The sequence below is a fragment of the Nomascus leucogenys genome, chromosome 13 (assembly GCF_006542625.1).
Source record: "Nomascus leucogenys isolate Asia chromosome 13, Asia_NLE_v1, whole genome shotgun sequence".
Lineage (NCBI taxonomy): Eukaryota > Metazoa > Chordata > Mammalia > Primates > Hylobatidae > Nomascus > Nomascus leucogenys.
The window spans coordinates 98,366,327-98,380,841 of NC_044393.1; the positions used below are offsets into that span (position 1 = coordinate 98,366,327).

The window sequence follows — 14,515 nt, forward strand, 5'->3', positions numbered from 1 at the left end:
AAATGTGCCCCGTGCATAGGTGGGAACTTGGTATTTGAAAAGGGTGAATGTATGTCCTGCTTTACTTGGGACAGTCCCAGTTTATGCTTGTTGTCCCAGCACAAATGTGAATAGCATTCCCTTTCACTCTTTAAAGTTTCAGGTTGGGGTCGGGTTTGGTAGCTCAAGCCTATAATCCCAGCACTTTGGGAGGCTGAGGCAGGTGGGTCACTTGAGGTCAGGAGTTCAAGACCAGCCTGGCCAACATGGTGAAACCCCATCTCTACTGAAAATACAAAAATTAGCCGGGCATGGTGCTGGGTGCCGGTAATCCAAGCTACTCGGGAGGCTGAGGCAGGAGAATCACTTAAACCCAGGAGGCAGAAGTTGCAGTGAGCCGAGATCGTGCCATTGCACTCCAGCCTGGGCAACAGAGTGAGACTCCGTCACAGAAAAAAAAAAAAAAAAAAGTTTCAGGTTGGATGATTAATATACGGTCCTCCTATATATGATGAAAGTGGAATTACAAACTAGTGGGGAAAATACTGAATTGTTCAACAAATGGCATTGAAATAACTAGTTTTCCATACTAAAACAACAACAACACAACAAAAAAACAACTTAGAATCCTCATCATATAGAAAGGTAGATTCTGGGTGAATTACATAACTAAATGTGGGAAAAAACTTTTAAAATTAAACAACACAAAAGGCACAAAATATTTTAAAAAGATAAATCAATTTGTCTTCATCAAAATAAAAAGTAAAATACGATATTTAAAATGAGTAATGGTTGTTTCTCAATGGTTAGAGGCAAGATATCATTTGTAGTGTTTCACCAAATTATCTTTATTTGGCTTAAAGACAGCTAGATTGAACCATAGGTTAAATTTCCAAAACTGTTGATTTCATTTCATACTCTTTATTTCTGCTAAACTTTAGAATCATAACTTTTTAAACTTTTATTTTTTATTTATTTTGGAGACAGGGTCTCACTCTGTTGCCCAAGCTGGAGTGCAGTGGCATGATCTTGGCTCACTGCAACCTCCACCTCCCAGGGTTCAAGTAATTCTCATGCCTCAGCCTCCTGAATAGCTGGGACTACAGGGGTGCACCACCATGCCTGGCTAATTTTTGTATTTTTAGTAGAGACGGGGTTTCACCATGTTGCCCAGGCTGGTCTCAAACTCGTGACCTCAAGTGATCCACCCATCTTGGCCTCCCAAAGTGCTGGGATTACAGGCGTGAGGCACCATGCCCAGCCAAGAATCATAACTTAAAGGTCAGAAGGAACCGCAGCAAATGTTTGGGGACTCTGGCAGATAGTTATGAATATTCCTATTAAATGAACCCATAAATTAAATTTCTCACTAAAGACTGCTTTCAGCATTCACTTGGATAATACATTGACAAGTCCTTAAGTCCAGAGAGGTGAATATTCCAACATGGGAGACACTAGTGTTTGAATTTCTAGTTCACTCTTTGGCTCTGGGAGGTATTTCTTTAGACTCAATTGTAGCATTCAAATGTGGTTTCAAAATAAGCCCAGTAATACACCATTGATTCCTTTCTATACCATGGATGAAGAAAATCATCAAGCATAGAGAATAAGCTAGATACTCAACTATCAAATTGTGTGCACCACAGACAGGTCTTCTTAACCAAACAACAAAGCATGGTACTGAAGCCCTGGTGTGATAAATTCTGGGTATTCAAAATACATGTATGCCTGAGATATTCCTCTTGAGCCATGCCTCTCCATGTCACAGAAATGGTCCTTATCAGCATTTTGAAGAAATGTTTTCATCTCCTCTCTCATTTCTAACACTCGTGAAAGCACTCTTAGTGACACAGGATTTTTTTTTGGTGCCAGTTCCCTAACCAGAAACCTCTGTGGCCCATGGCTCGGGCCACTTGGCCCAGCAGGCTGCACTCAGTCCATGCCACTGTCCTGGATCCCATGCCTCCAAGGGCGATCCAGGTGCAGAGTGGCCAGGGGTAGGTGAGCAAGTGAGTGCAGTGTCTGGCCACTGTGCACAGCCAGGTGCGCCAGCTGTTGTGGTAGTGGGCAGCTCCAGGCACCAGCACCGGCACCAGCTCTGGTTCTATGCAAAGCTATGGCTGGACCAGATGTAAGGCAAGCAGCTTCCACTGTGGGCGCTGGGGTCTGGACAGGGGAGACACCATGGCACCCAAAAGCTTGGAGATACCATAAGCCACAGAGCCCCAAAAAGGGTGTTACAGCCCTGGCTCTGGGAGCCCCTAGGTCTGAGCTCCCTTAAGGGCCACTGCTCTTCTCTCCTGTTGCCTGCAACCTGGCGAGCTGGAAGGCATGTTTCAGCCCTGTTTATGTCACAGCTCTTTCAGTCCTGCCATTCAGTGGGTCCCCAGTTCTTGTCCCACATCCAGGAAGATAGAGGTACATGGACAACTGGAGGGTGAGCAAGGTGGAGAGGAGCTTCATTGAGCTAGAGAACAGTTCAATGAAGACCCGAAGTGCGTAGCTCCTTCCTGTAGCTGGTAGTCTGGCCATCTGTCTAAGTCTGGCTGAGTCCAGGGTTTTCAGGGGCTCAGAAGGGAGAAAGTATGTGCTGACTGGTCCATGCGTGGCCATGGGCGGCCCAGGAAAGCACCGTAAGTTCTCACTCCCTGCCGAGGGACGCACCCGGATCCGACAGCCTGGCTTCAGTCCATCCCTGGCTTGAAGGTGGGTGAGGACTGCCTGTTTCTATCCAAAAACCTGTCTGCCTCCTGCCACTGACATGCCATCATGGCATCCAGGCTGTTCATGCCAAGGGCACCTGACAGGCCCACACTGAGCCGCCCCCAGTCCTCGTGCTGTGCTCCTCAGTGCCCAAAGTCTGGAGGGGGCCGAGGTGGCAAGGAGCTGGCGTGTTAGTGCCACTCCAAGTGCATGCACACACACCTGGCCGGGTCATGACAGCACCCAGGCTCAGCCACAACTTTGCTCTGCACTGAAGCAGCAGGCACTGGGAGTGGGGAGAGGCCTGGGAGTGGGGGCAGGCAGCACTTTCAAGCCTGAGGGAACATGGTGTTTCCTGGGCCCCTGAGACTGCAGGGATGCCTAGGTCCAGAGCCGTGGCTGGGTGGCTGCACCTGTACCTAGGAGGGTGGGGCTCCCACCCCATCAACTCAGTAGGAGGCAGGGCTCCTACCTGTTCCTGGCACCCCAACAGGCTCTGCAGAGCATGCGCCTGGGATGCGCCTACCCCACTGCAGCTGGCGTCTTTGTAGCAGCTGCTCCAGACGGGCCACTGCTGCCATTATTAGTGGCCAGCACACATCAGAAAGCAGAATCCTGTACTCTTTCCCTGTTGCTTTGGCCAGGAGGCTAAAACAACATATGTTTAGAGACCACAGGGATGCCTAGGTCCAACAATGGCAGCCTAGGCTGCCATTTTGTCAGTGCCAGTTTTCCCTATTTCCTTCCACGGTGATCAAGAAACATATTTTCTCTGCAAATGAAGCAGTGGGTGGATTAATGTTTAGGAGTAGGCTCTTCTGTGTGGCACTGCCCTTGGTGACTGCACCCAGTTGGGCCTGGTGAAACTGATGCCCACACACTTTTCCTAACATCAACGTACCTCATCAGATAAGTATTAATCACATGGAAAGTATCTTCTCCAGAGCAGAAGTTGTCAGTGATGAGCAGAACAAAGAGTTGAGAAGCACTTTCCCCACATCTGGTTCAGACTCTGCTCATCAGTAATTTCATCCAGAATTAAGCAAAGTATTTGTTACTACACACACAGATCATAAGTGCTCTGCTACACTGTACATCTGAAATGCAACAACCACCGGTTTGCTCTGTCTTTCTCTCTCAACTTGATCTCTATCATTAACTTCACACCTGATTTATCATCTTCTTGGGGAAAACTGATTTATAATAACTTTTGCTATTCCCGGAATACAGTAGCATCCATTCCTGGCCCCTGCCAACCACGTCTCTGCACTACAGTCAGAGAAATGGAGGCTGCATTTCTGCCCGAACTTTCCGTGAGATATTACTGGTTGTGACAATAAATTCTCCCTTTTGGGTTCCACTACCCTCAGGTTAATTGTGTTACTTGCAGCACAGTTCATTCCTTGCATGAGATGAATCTGCCTTAGCACACTTCTATGGAGAGAGAGGCATTGAAGATACAGGAGAGAGAGCTAGGAGGAGGTTTGCTGAACCAGGAGCTAAAGTCAGGAGCTGGTGTGCATAGAAGCAACAGTATGAGAGAGGGATGACCTTTAAGAAAGAAAGGACAGTAGAGGGGAGGGAAGATGGAGTGTGGATGGGGAAAGACAGGGAGTCTTTTGATGGTGTGAGGCATTGAGGGAGCAGAGGCCAAAACCAGTTTAATCTGGTCATTGTTGTATCCCAGCATCTAGCACAATGTCTGGAGCATGACATACACTGAAACGTTAGTTAAAGAAATGAAGGAGGTCAGGCCAAGTGGCTCCTTATTTTTTCTGACATAGAAGGCGAGGTCAAGCACTGCTTCCTGTGAGAGGAAGTGATGAGGAGGAGGGGGCTGGTGGCGTTGCTAGAGAGTCCCCTGCCCCATAATAATGCTTCCCCTGACACTGACTGCACATCTGTGTCCCCGCAGTAGAGGATCCCTTTCCAGGTCAGTTCTAGAAAAACATGGATGACTTTGACTTTTTTTTTTTTTTTTTTTGAGACAGAGTCTTGATCTGTCGCCCAGGCTGGAGTGGTGCAGTGGCGTGGTCTCAGCTCACTGCAACCTCTGCCACCCAGGCTCCAGTGATTCTCCTGCCTCAGCCCCCTGAGTAGCTGGGATTACAGGCACACACCATCATGCTCGGTTAATTTTTGTATTTTTACTAAAGACAGGGTTTCACCATGTTGGTCAGGCTGGTCTCGAATTCCTGACCTCAGGTGATCCGCCTGCCTTGGCCTCCCAAAGCGCTGGGATTATAGGCATGAGCCACCACACCCGGCCGCTCCTCCTCTTCTTATAAAGATGTTAGTCATATTAAGGCCCACCTAATCCAGTGTGACTCAACTTGATTACATCTGCAAAGACCCTCATTCTAATTAGGTCACACTCACAAGTACTGGGGGTAGGACTTCAACATCCCTACGTGGAACGCCTGCTCTCTGCTGGGACATGCGGAAGCAGCAGCGGAGTCTTGGATGTGGTGCCAAGAGCTAAAAGGTGCCAATTAAGTATGTTAATACGCTTGGGGCAGCATTCGGCTGCAGATCCAGAGGTCCCTGGTTTAAAGTCGCATCCACCTTGTTTACTTGCTTTTTTATTCACAAAAGGTGGCTGAGAAAGTAAAACTGAGCTAAGAGAGAGAATAAAAATATGCTCAGGTAACACTGGGCAGGACTAAAGACAGCTATAAAGTCAACATGAAAGACCGTCTCTCCCAGACACACCACAGCTCTAAAACATCATGACAGTCTCCTTCTTTGAGAGATTACTATTTTCTTATTTGCTGAGAAACCTTGTTCTCTAAAATCATAGACTGTCAGAAACTTTGAAATATTATCAGGAAGAATGAAACAGCCCACTTAAAAATTGTTTAACTTAAAACAACTCAAATTTATTCTCATACAGTTCTGGAGACCTGGAATCCAAAATCAATTTCAGTGGACTGAAATCAAGGTGTCAGTGGGGACACACTCCCTCCAAAGGCTCCAGAGGAGAATGTGTTTCCTTTCCTTTTCCAATCTCTAGAGCTGAAACAGTACACTTTTGCCTGGAGGACACAAGTTGCTTTGAGGCAGAGAAGCAGCCTCAACTTCTGACCCATGTACAAAACTTCAGATAAGAGGCTTCTGGACACAGCATCTCATGTCTATTTCCCAGGCCCACCGTGCAGCCCACACCCAAGGCCCATCTCCACAGCCACAGCCTTGCTTTGCTTAGAGCCCACTTCACTGAAATTTCCCCAAGCCTCCAGCCTTGCCCAAAAGCCTACCTGTTCCTTTGTTTGATGAAGCCCCCCAGGGTTCCTTGGTGCACACTCTTCCTCAGTGCAGGGGTGAATAAACTTGACTTTGTCTACTGTGATGCTAAGAGGCTGGGGCTGGCACAGTGATACGACATCACCACCTCATCTCCTGCTGGGCTGCATGAGTTTGGATGAAGACAGAGCCCCAAGCAATCTTCTGGTCCTGACCACTGCCCACCCCCAGCAAGGGCTCTGGGACTTTGCCCTGCTCAGTCCTCTACTGGGATTTAACTCTTTGTGATTTTTTTCCCCTCTTTCTCTCAAATAGACACATACCCTTTCTTTAACCTGTGTCCCTTTTTCTCTTTCCTTTCCCAGGCACTCTTTTTATTTATTTTAATTTTTAATTTTGTTTAGAGACAGGGTCTCACTCTGTCACCCAGGCTGGAGTACAGTGGTGCAATCACGGCTCACTACAGCCTCGAACTCCTGGGCTCAAGCGATCCTCCTGCCTCAGCCTCCCAAGTAGCTAGGACTACAGGTGCATACCACCATGCCCGGCTAAATTTTTCATCTTTATTTTTGTAGAGGTGGGGTCTTGCTACATTGCCTAGGCTGGTCTCAAACTCCTGGCCTCAAGCAATCCTGCCTTGGCCCTCCAAAGTGATGGGATGACAGGCTTGAGCCACTGCGCCCAGCCCAGGCATTTCTTCATCAAGGTGTGGTCTATTTCAGAGGTCAGGAAAAGATAGCCCACAGCCAAACCCTGCCTGCTTCCTGTTTTTGTAAATACAGTTTTATTGAAACGCAGCCACACTCATTCATTTACTTCTTGTCTATAGCTGTTCTCAAACAACAGCAGAGCTGAGTAGTCGTGACAGAGACCATCTGGGCCAGTGAGCCGAAACGGTTACTATCCAGCCCCTGGAAGAAAAGTCTGTTCACCCAGCTCTGTCTTCACAACTCTGTCAATTCCATTCATTCCTCAGCTCAAGGCCGGCTGTCTTCCCCGCCCACCTGCTACCTCTCTTCTATCAAAACTGCCTTCCAATAATAATACTCAGTTGCCAATAAATATATATAAACACTTAGACCAATGCCTGGCACAGAATATGCATTGTGTAAGAGGTGTTATTAGTTTTTTCTGAGACGGAGTCTCGATCTATCGCCCAGGCTGGAGTGCAGCAGCATGGTCTCGGCTCACTGCAAACTCTGCCTCCTGGGTTTAAGCAATTCTCCTGCTTCAGCCTCCTGAGTAGCTGGGATTGCAGGCATGCACCACCACGCCCAGCTAATTTTTGTATTTTTAGTAGAGGCAGGGTTTTGCCATGTTGGCCAGGCTCGTCTTGAATTCCTGATCTTAAGTGACCCACCCACCTTGGCCTCCCAAAGTGCTGGGATTACAGGCGTGAGCCACTGTGCCTGGCCTATTATTATTATTTTTTAATTATTATTGTCCCCTTCCTCCCCCTTCGTAGAACTCTCTTCTCCTCCCTTTGCTTTCAGGACACTGCTCCTTCTCCCTCGTCCTCCTGCCTGGCTGGCCACTCTTTCCTCTGCCTGTGTAAAACAAAACCCTCTTCTTCTCATTCCATAGTTCTTGCAGAAAAGTCACACTCAGGAAGTCCACACTCAAACTCCTCCTCCTCCTCCCTCCTCTGTCTTCTCCCTTTCCTCTTATTCCTTCCCTCTCCTCTCCTTCCCCCCCTTTTTCTCCCTCCTCTTCCTCTTCCCTATTCTCTCCCTCTCCTCTACTTCTCTCTTCCCCTCCTCCCTCTCCTCCTCTTCTTCCTCCCTTGTCCCCTCCCCCTCCTCCGCTTCCTCCTAAGTGCTGCGTCAGTGATTGGCACTGCTAACTCTCCAAATCCCCAAGCCAGACACCTGGGAGTGGAACCAGCCTGCCCTCAGCGGGACTGCCCCTGTATGCCACCTGCAGAGGTAGCATCCGCACTCCTAGTGCCTGGCCAGGTCTGCTCTCCTCCAGCCCAGTTCCTCCTGTACTCACCTGTCCTCTGGAATGTCCCCCTCTCCTGCCAGTTCCATTCCCTAAGCCTCAGCTCTCTGTATCCTATGCCACTGAACTACAGCATAATCAGAGGACGAGCAGCTTGCCATGATCCATGGTTTAAATTCTGGTGCCCACCATCTGCTCTGGCTGATCCCTGGGGCTGGGGCATGGAGTGTGAGGACTGGCTCCAGGGGTCCAGTTCATGCACCAGTTCAAATCTTGGAGTTCCCCATTAGCTTTTCCTTGCAGAAAGTGCTTCCCAGGTAGCACATTCCTGCTCTTCGAAGTCCATATTCTAGCCCCCTCCATGGTCTTGGATGTGTATAAATCTATTCATATGGGTCTATCTATGAAGTCTTTACCATTTTGAGCCAATAGACGACAAGGACAAGAGAAGATAAGAGAGTCTCTTTTAGTAACAGGGACCTGAACCAAAGTCAGAAAGAGTAGATTGAATCTGTCAATAAGGAGTGTGTGTGCCTGGGAAGAACATTAATGTCGAATCTCTGTTGTCAAATGTGCACTGTGAAGGGCACAAATGAGTGACTCTGAAGGCCCTTCCAGCTCTAAATGCCAGTGTCAGTCCTCTTCCTGAAAGCACAAGGAAGCTGCTACAGGAAGGGGAACTGTCACTTGTTTTGCATGAGGGAGATAAAATTGTAGTTAGGGAGGTTTGGCAGCTTTGAGGAGGCCCAGCTGGAATGAGCATCTGTGGTAAAATTTTATAGGAATGTTGGGCATGACTGCACAGATAAAAGGTCTTGCTTAGGCTTACACTTCCATTGGGGGTATAGCTCAGGGGTAGAGCATTTGACTGCAGATCAAGAGGTCCCTGGTTCAAATCCAGGTGCCCCCTGTGGTGTTCTTATTTTACTCCCTGGAGCTGGTGTTGAAGATTCGGCACCCTTCTCCAATCCTAAATCTCAGGATACTGAGCTTCCCTAAATCTGTGAAAAAGCCAGGAACAACTTTAAACCCTGTCACTGTCTCAGATTGATAAATTCCTTCAACTTGGACTTTTTATTTCACTTACCAAAGGCTTTGTTCTACCTTGCCTGGTTTTGTTTCACTTTTTCTACACATTTTCATGACCCCAAATCAGTGAAGTGCAGGTAAATGTTTAACGACCAGCTCTGAGGGGGGTGATTTGTAGTGTTTTCCAATTTCACAGAGTGAAAAATAATACCACCATGGCAAATTTCAAGCTACAAATATGAGATGATGAACATGGAGTTGGGAAGGTGTGCTAACAAATGGCTGTCTGCTGCAAGCTAGCTCAAGCATAACACTGCCCCAATCCACCTTCCTGACAGAGGCCTGGGCTCTCTGGCCGTGCTCTATCTTCACGATGCCTACTGACATGAGGGCAGTGGTTCTCACTCGCCCGTTCATCCACGGAATCATTCATTCATTCGTCATCTGATTCCTTCTCAATGCCAGACACAGGAAAGACAGAGATAAGCAAGAACTGTCTGTGGTGAGCAAAATAGTCCAATGAAGAAATGATCCAAGCAATGACAAGGACAGCTGAACAAAAAAAGAAGGGGCGCTATTTTTAAATGAAATGTTCTGTTACCATAAACATTCTCAACTAGATAATCTAAAACGCCTCCTACCTCAAAACACCCAGAAATGCAAGACAAGATATAGTAAATATATATTCTTATATATAGCTGAGCTCTCATAACAGTAAAGGATATCTCTGGGGTGGCAGTGGGGGATGAACTAAAACCCTGACAGGTAATATGAGCTGATCCTGGGCATGCCTGTGGTGGTTGTGGTGAGCTAACCAAGGTGCTTCAGTTTTCACAGCCATGTGGGTACAGGAGATTTGGCCTAAGACCTGAGTCTCCCTTCTCTTGTACCAAGTCAAACTCTTAGAGAGCCATAATATTAGTAAAAGCATAGCAAAAAAAAAAAAAAAAAAAAGCATCCACTAGCATAAGAACACAAGACATCTTTCTCTTCCTAGGGAGGCAGAGGGCTGAGAATCCATAACCATACATCTATCCTCACACTTGTTATGGCTTTGAATTTACACTACCTACGTGGTTCAGAAATTCCTCAACCTGAAAGTTAACATAAAAAGTACTCAGGCTAACAGTGATTCTAGAGTATCCCCTGGTGGCTCACACCTGTAGTCTCAGCACTTTGGGAGGCCGAGGTGGGTGGATCACCTGAGGTCAGAAGTTCAAGATCAGCCTGATCAATATGGTGAAACCCTGTCTCTACTAAATACACAAAATTAGCCAGGTGTGGTGGGGGGCGCCTGTAATCCCAGCTACTCAGGAGCCTGAGGCAGGAGAATCGCTTGAAACTGGGAGGTGGAGGTTGCAGTGAGCCAAGATTGTGCCACTGTGCTCCAGCCTGGGCAACAAGAGTGAAACTTCGTCTCATACTCAGGCTGACAATGATTCTAGAGTATCCAAAAGAAGCAAACACAAACCATGAAGGACATACCCTCAAGCCAGGCTGCACAGGATTCCTATTGATAAAGCCTGGCTTAAGACGGCCTCACAATTCAAAGTAATAAAATATACAAGGAACCAGCCTATTATGAGTGAGAACCACCAAACAAAATAAAGTCATAAAGTCAGGCCATAGAGTTACCAGATAGATACTATAAAGTAAGGATACTTAAAAATCTTAAAGACATGAGGAATTGAAAGCATGGACACCTATGATCTTTTTTTAAAGATAAAGCAGATACGTCTAAAACGAGAAGTGCAGTCACTAAAATTGATCATTTAATTAACAGATTAAACACACATTAGACAAAGCTAAAGAGAGATTTAGGAATGAAAGAATGTAAATCTTTTAAAAATCACTAAGAATGAAGCACAAAGACCTAAAAAAATGAAAAATATGAAAGAGTAGCTAAAAGAGATGGTGCAGAATAAAGGGGTCCAACAAAGGTCAAATACAAATTCCACAAGAAGAGAGTGTAATGGGGAAGAGGCAATATTTATTTTATTTTTATATATTTATTTATTTATTTATTTTTTGAGACAGAGTCTCACTCTGTTGCCCAGGCTGGAGTGCAGTGGCACGATCTCAGCTCACTGCAACCTCTGCTTCCTGGGTTCAAGCAACTCTCCTGCCTCAGCCTCCTAAGCAGCTGGGATTACAGGTTTGTGCCACCATGTCTGGCTAATTTTTTGTATTTCAGTAGAAACAGGGTTTCACCATATTAGCCAGGCTGGTCTCGGACTCCTGACCTCAGGTGATCTGCCCACCGCAGCCTCCCAAAGTGCTGGGATTACAGGCGGGAGACACCACACCCGGCCTAAATTTTTTTTTTTTTTTTTTTTAGATGGAGTCTCGCTCTGTCGCCCAGGCTGGAGTGCAGTGGTGTGATCTCAGCTCACCGCAAGCTCCACCTCCTGGGTTCATGCCATTCTCCTGCCTCAGCCTCCTGAGTAGCTAGGACTACAGGTGCCCGCCACCACGCCCAGCTAATTTTTAAAATTTTTTATTTTTAGTAGAAACGGGGTTTCACCATGTTGGCCAGGCTGGTCTTGAACTCCTCACCTCGTGATCCACTTGCCTCAGCCTCCCAAAGTGCTGGGATTACAGGCATGAGCCACCATGCCCAGCCTGGGAAGAGGCAATATTAAAAGATGAAATAGCTGAGAATTTTCCAGACTTTACAAAGATGTGACACCTCAGATTTAGGACTCACGAGTTCCAAGAAAGATAAATAAAAGATCCATACCTAGCCACATTACAGTGAAACTTCATGATACAACAGATAAAGAGATTTTTTTTTTTTAAATGGAGTTTCACTCTTGTCGCCCAGGCTAGAGTGCAATGGTACGATCTCTGCTCACTGCAACCTCTGCCTCCTGGATTCAAGCGATTCTCCTGCCTTAGCCTCCCGAGTAGCTGGGATTACAAGCATGCACCACCATGCCTGGCTAATTTTTTCTGTATTTTTAGTAGAGTCGGGGTTTCTCCAGGTTGGTCAGGCTGGTCTTGGACTCCTGACCTCAGGTGATCCTCCCGCTTCAGCCTCCCAAAATGCCAGGATTACAGGTGTGAGCCACCATGCCCGGCCAAACAGATGATTTTAAATGAAGCCAGAGAAATTAAATCATATGTAAAGGAATAATTAGACTGACAGTAGACTTTTCAACAGCAACAATGAAAGTCAGGAGACAATGGAATAAAATATTAAAAGTGCGAAACAGTTCTCTCCCTAGCTAAAGTATCATTCAGGAGTGAGAAAAATGTAAGACATTTTATATAACTGAAAGTATCTACTTCTAAAATACCCTTGCTGAAAGAAATTTTAAAAGTTGTGCTTCAGGAAGAACATTGAACCCAGAAGGAAGAAGAAAGAGGCACGAAAAGAGTGAACAAAGATAGTGGTGAGCACATTGGTAAATCTAAACAGCATAGACTGTATAAAACAAAAACAGTTACTTCAAATGTCAGGAGAGAGTCTTAAAAACAAGATGTAACTAAAAAGAACAATAATTACACACAAGACAGAAGGGGAACAATGTGATTAAACTCATATTCAAAAAGCTTTCTATCATTTGTGAGAAGATCAGAAGTAGTAATTAATATTAGATTCTGTTAAACCAAATACGTGTGTAAAATTATAGAGTAACCCCTAAATGAATAAAAAAGGAAAGCATAACTTTCAAATCAGTAGATTCATGATTATGATAGAGATTGTCATATTGGATTCAGCAGCAACAATAAAATGTAGCTACATGCTTTTATATGACACACATCTGAAACATAAATATACACAAAGTTTGAAAGTAAAAGGACAGGAAAAGATATATCAAAGAAATACTTGCCAAAATAAAGTTAGTGTAGCTGCAGCAATATCAAACAAAATGGATTATAGACAAAGACTATTATTAGGGATAGTGTTACTTTCTAATAATAAAATGAACAATTCTCCAGGAAAATACTACAATTCTAAATTTGTAAGCACATAGCCTCCAAATACATGAAGCGAAAATTCTCACAAATTCAGGGAGAAATTGACAAATGCACAAACTTGATATGAGATTTTAACACCTCTTTAGTAACTGATAGTTCCAAAGGCAAAAAGATGATAAACTATAGAAGGCATAAACAACATGATTGATAAGCTTGATTTTACAGCTCTAACTAGATCCTACACCAATATTAGAATATATGTACTCTTTTAGGCAAACATGGAACGTTTTCAAACATCTATTGCACACTTGGCCACAAAGCAGTCTCAGAAAATTCTAAAAAATCAGCATCACTTACTACATTCTCTGACTATAAGGCAAAACTCAAAAACAAAATAGCTCATAAAAAGATTCACATTTGGAAATTAAAAAGTACTTTTAAATAACCTCATGGATGGAAAAAGAAATAATAATGAAAATCAGAAAATATTTTAAAGTTGCAGCCATTTTCACATGGAGGACTGGCCAGCAGTTTGCCTTTAGATTCATTTGGGAAAAGTGCTGACTAGTTCACCAAAAGTCAATTCACACAATGACCAGATAGCCAAAAGCCAAATATGGTAAAAGCTAAACCACTGAATATCAATTTGCTAAACAACCAATCTGAATCACCGAAATTTCTTTTTTGTTTTTTTTTTTTTTGAGACAGGGTCTTGCTCTGTCACCCAGGCTGGAGTGCTTGTGGTGTGATCTTGGCTCACTGCAACCCCCCTCTGCCTCCTGGGCTCAAGAGATTCTCCCACCTCAGCCTTCCAAGTAGCTGGGACTACAGGGGTACACCACTGCACCTGGCTAATTTTTGCATTTTTTGTAGAGATGGGGTTTCACCATGTTGCCCAGGCTGGTTTGGAACTCCCAGGCCCAAGCAATTCGCCAGCCTTGGCCTCTCAAAGTGCTGGGATTACAGGTATGAGCCACCGTGCCTGGCCCCAGCCAAGGATTTTTTAAAGATGTGTTTCAGCTCCACTCCTGCCTTTGTCGGTGTCCAGAGCCATCCAATAAACCTGGTTCAGGACAGGTCTTCACAACTATTTTTTAACGCACACACACGGGCTGAGGTAAATACAGGTCTACAGGGTCAAAGACGCAACTAAAATTTGGGGGATGGGGGTGCCAGGAAGTGTCTCCATAATTTAAATAATTGGCCATGCAGCAAATTTCATGTTGGTGAACTGCTTTTTAGTGACTGATGGTCCACAAACGGGGCAGGAAGCCTAGCCAGGAAGTGGAAGTTTGAGTCAAAGAAGTGCCAATAATCTGCACATGTTAAAACAAAGGTGCATCTTACTTGGATAGAGATTTCTTTCTATAGGTGTTTAAGTTTAAAGCAGGGGTCCCCAGTCCCTGGGCTATGGACCAGTACCAGTCCTGGCCTGTTAGGAGCTGGGCAGTGCAGCAGGAGGTGAGCTGCAGGCAAGCCAGGGGAAACTTTATCTGTAGTTACAGCCACTCCCCCTTGCTCGCATTGCCCCTGAGCTCTGCCTCCTGTCAGATCAGCAGGTGCTGGATTCTCATAGGAGCCAGAACCCTTTTGTGAATGCGGGATCCAGGTTGCGGGCTCCTTAGGAGAATCTAATGCCTGGTGATCTGAGGTGGAACAGTTTCATCCCAAAACAACCCCCTCCCAGTCCATGCAA

The 14,515-nt window shown here is 45.5% G+C and overlaps 1 non-coding gene across 1 annotated transcript; it reads left to right on the forward strand.

The window, feature by feature from the left end:
• Window positions 1–8,704: 8,704 nt before the first annotated feature.
• TRNAC-GCA lies at window positions 8,705–8,776 on the forward strand. The gene has a single exon. It is a non-coding gene; the product is annotated as a tRNA-Cys (tRNA).
• Window positions 8,777–14,515: the final 5,739 nt, after the last annotated feature.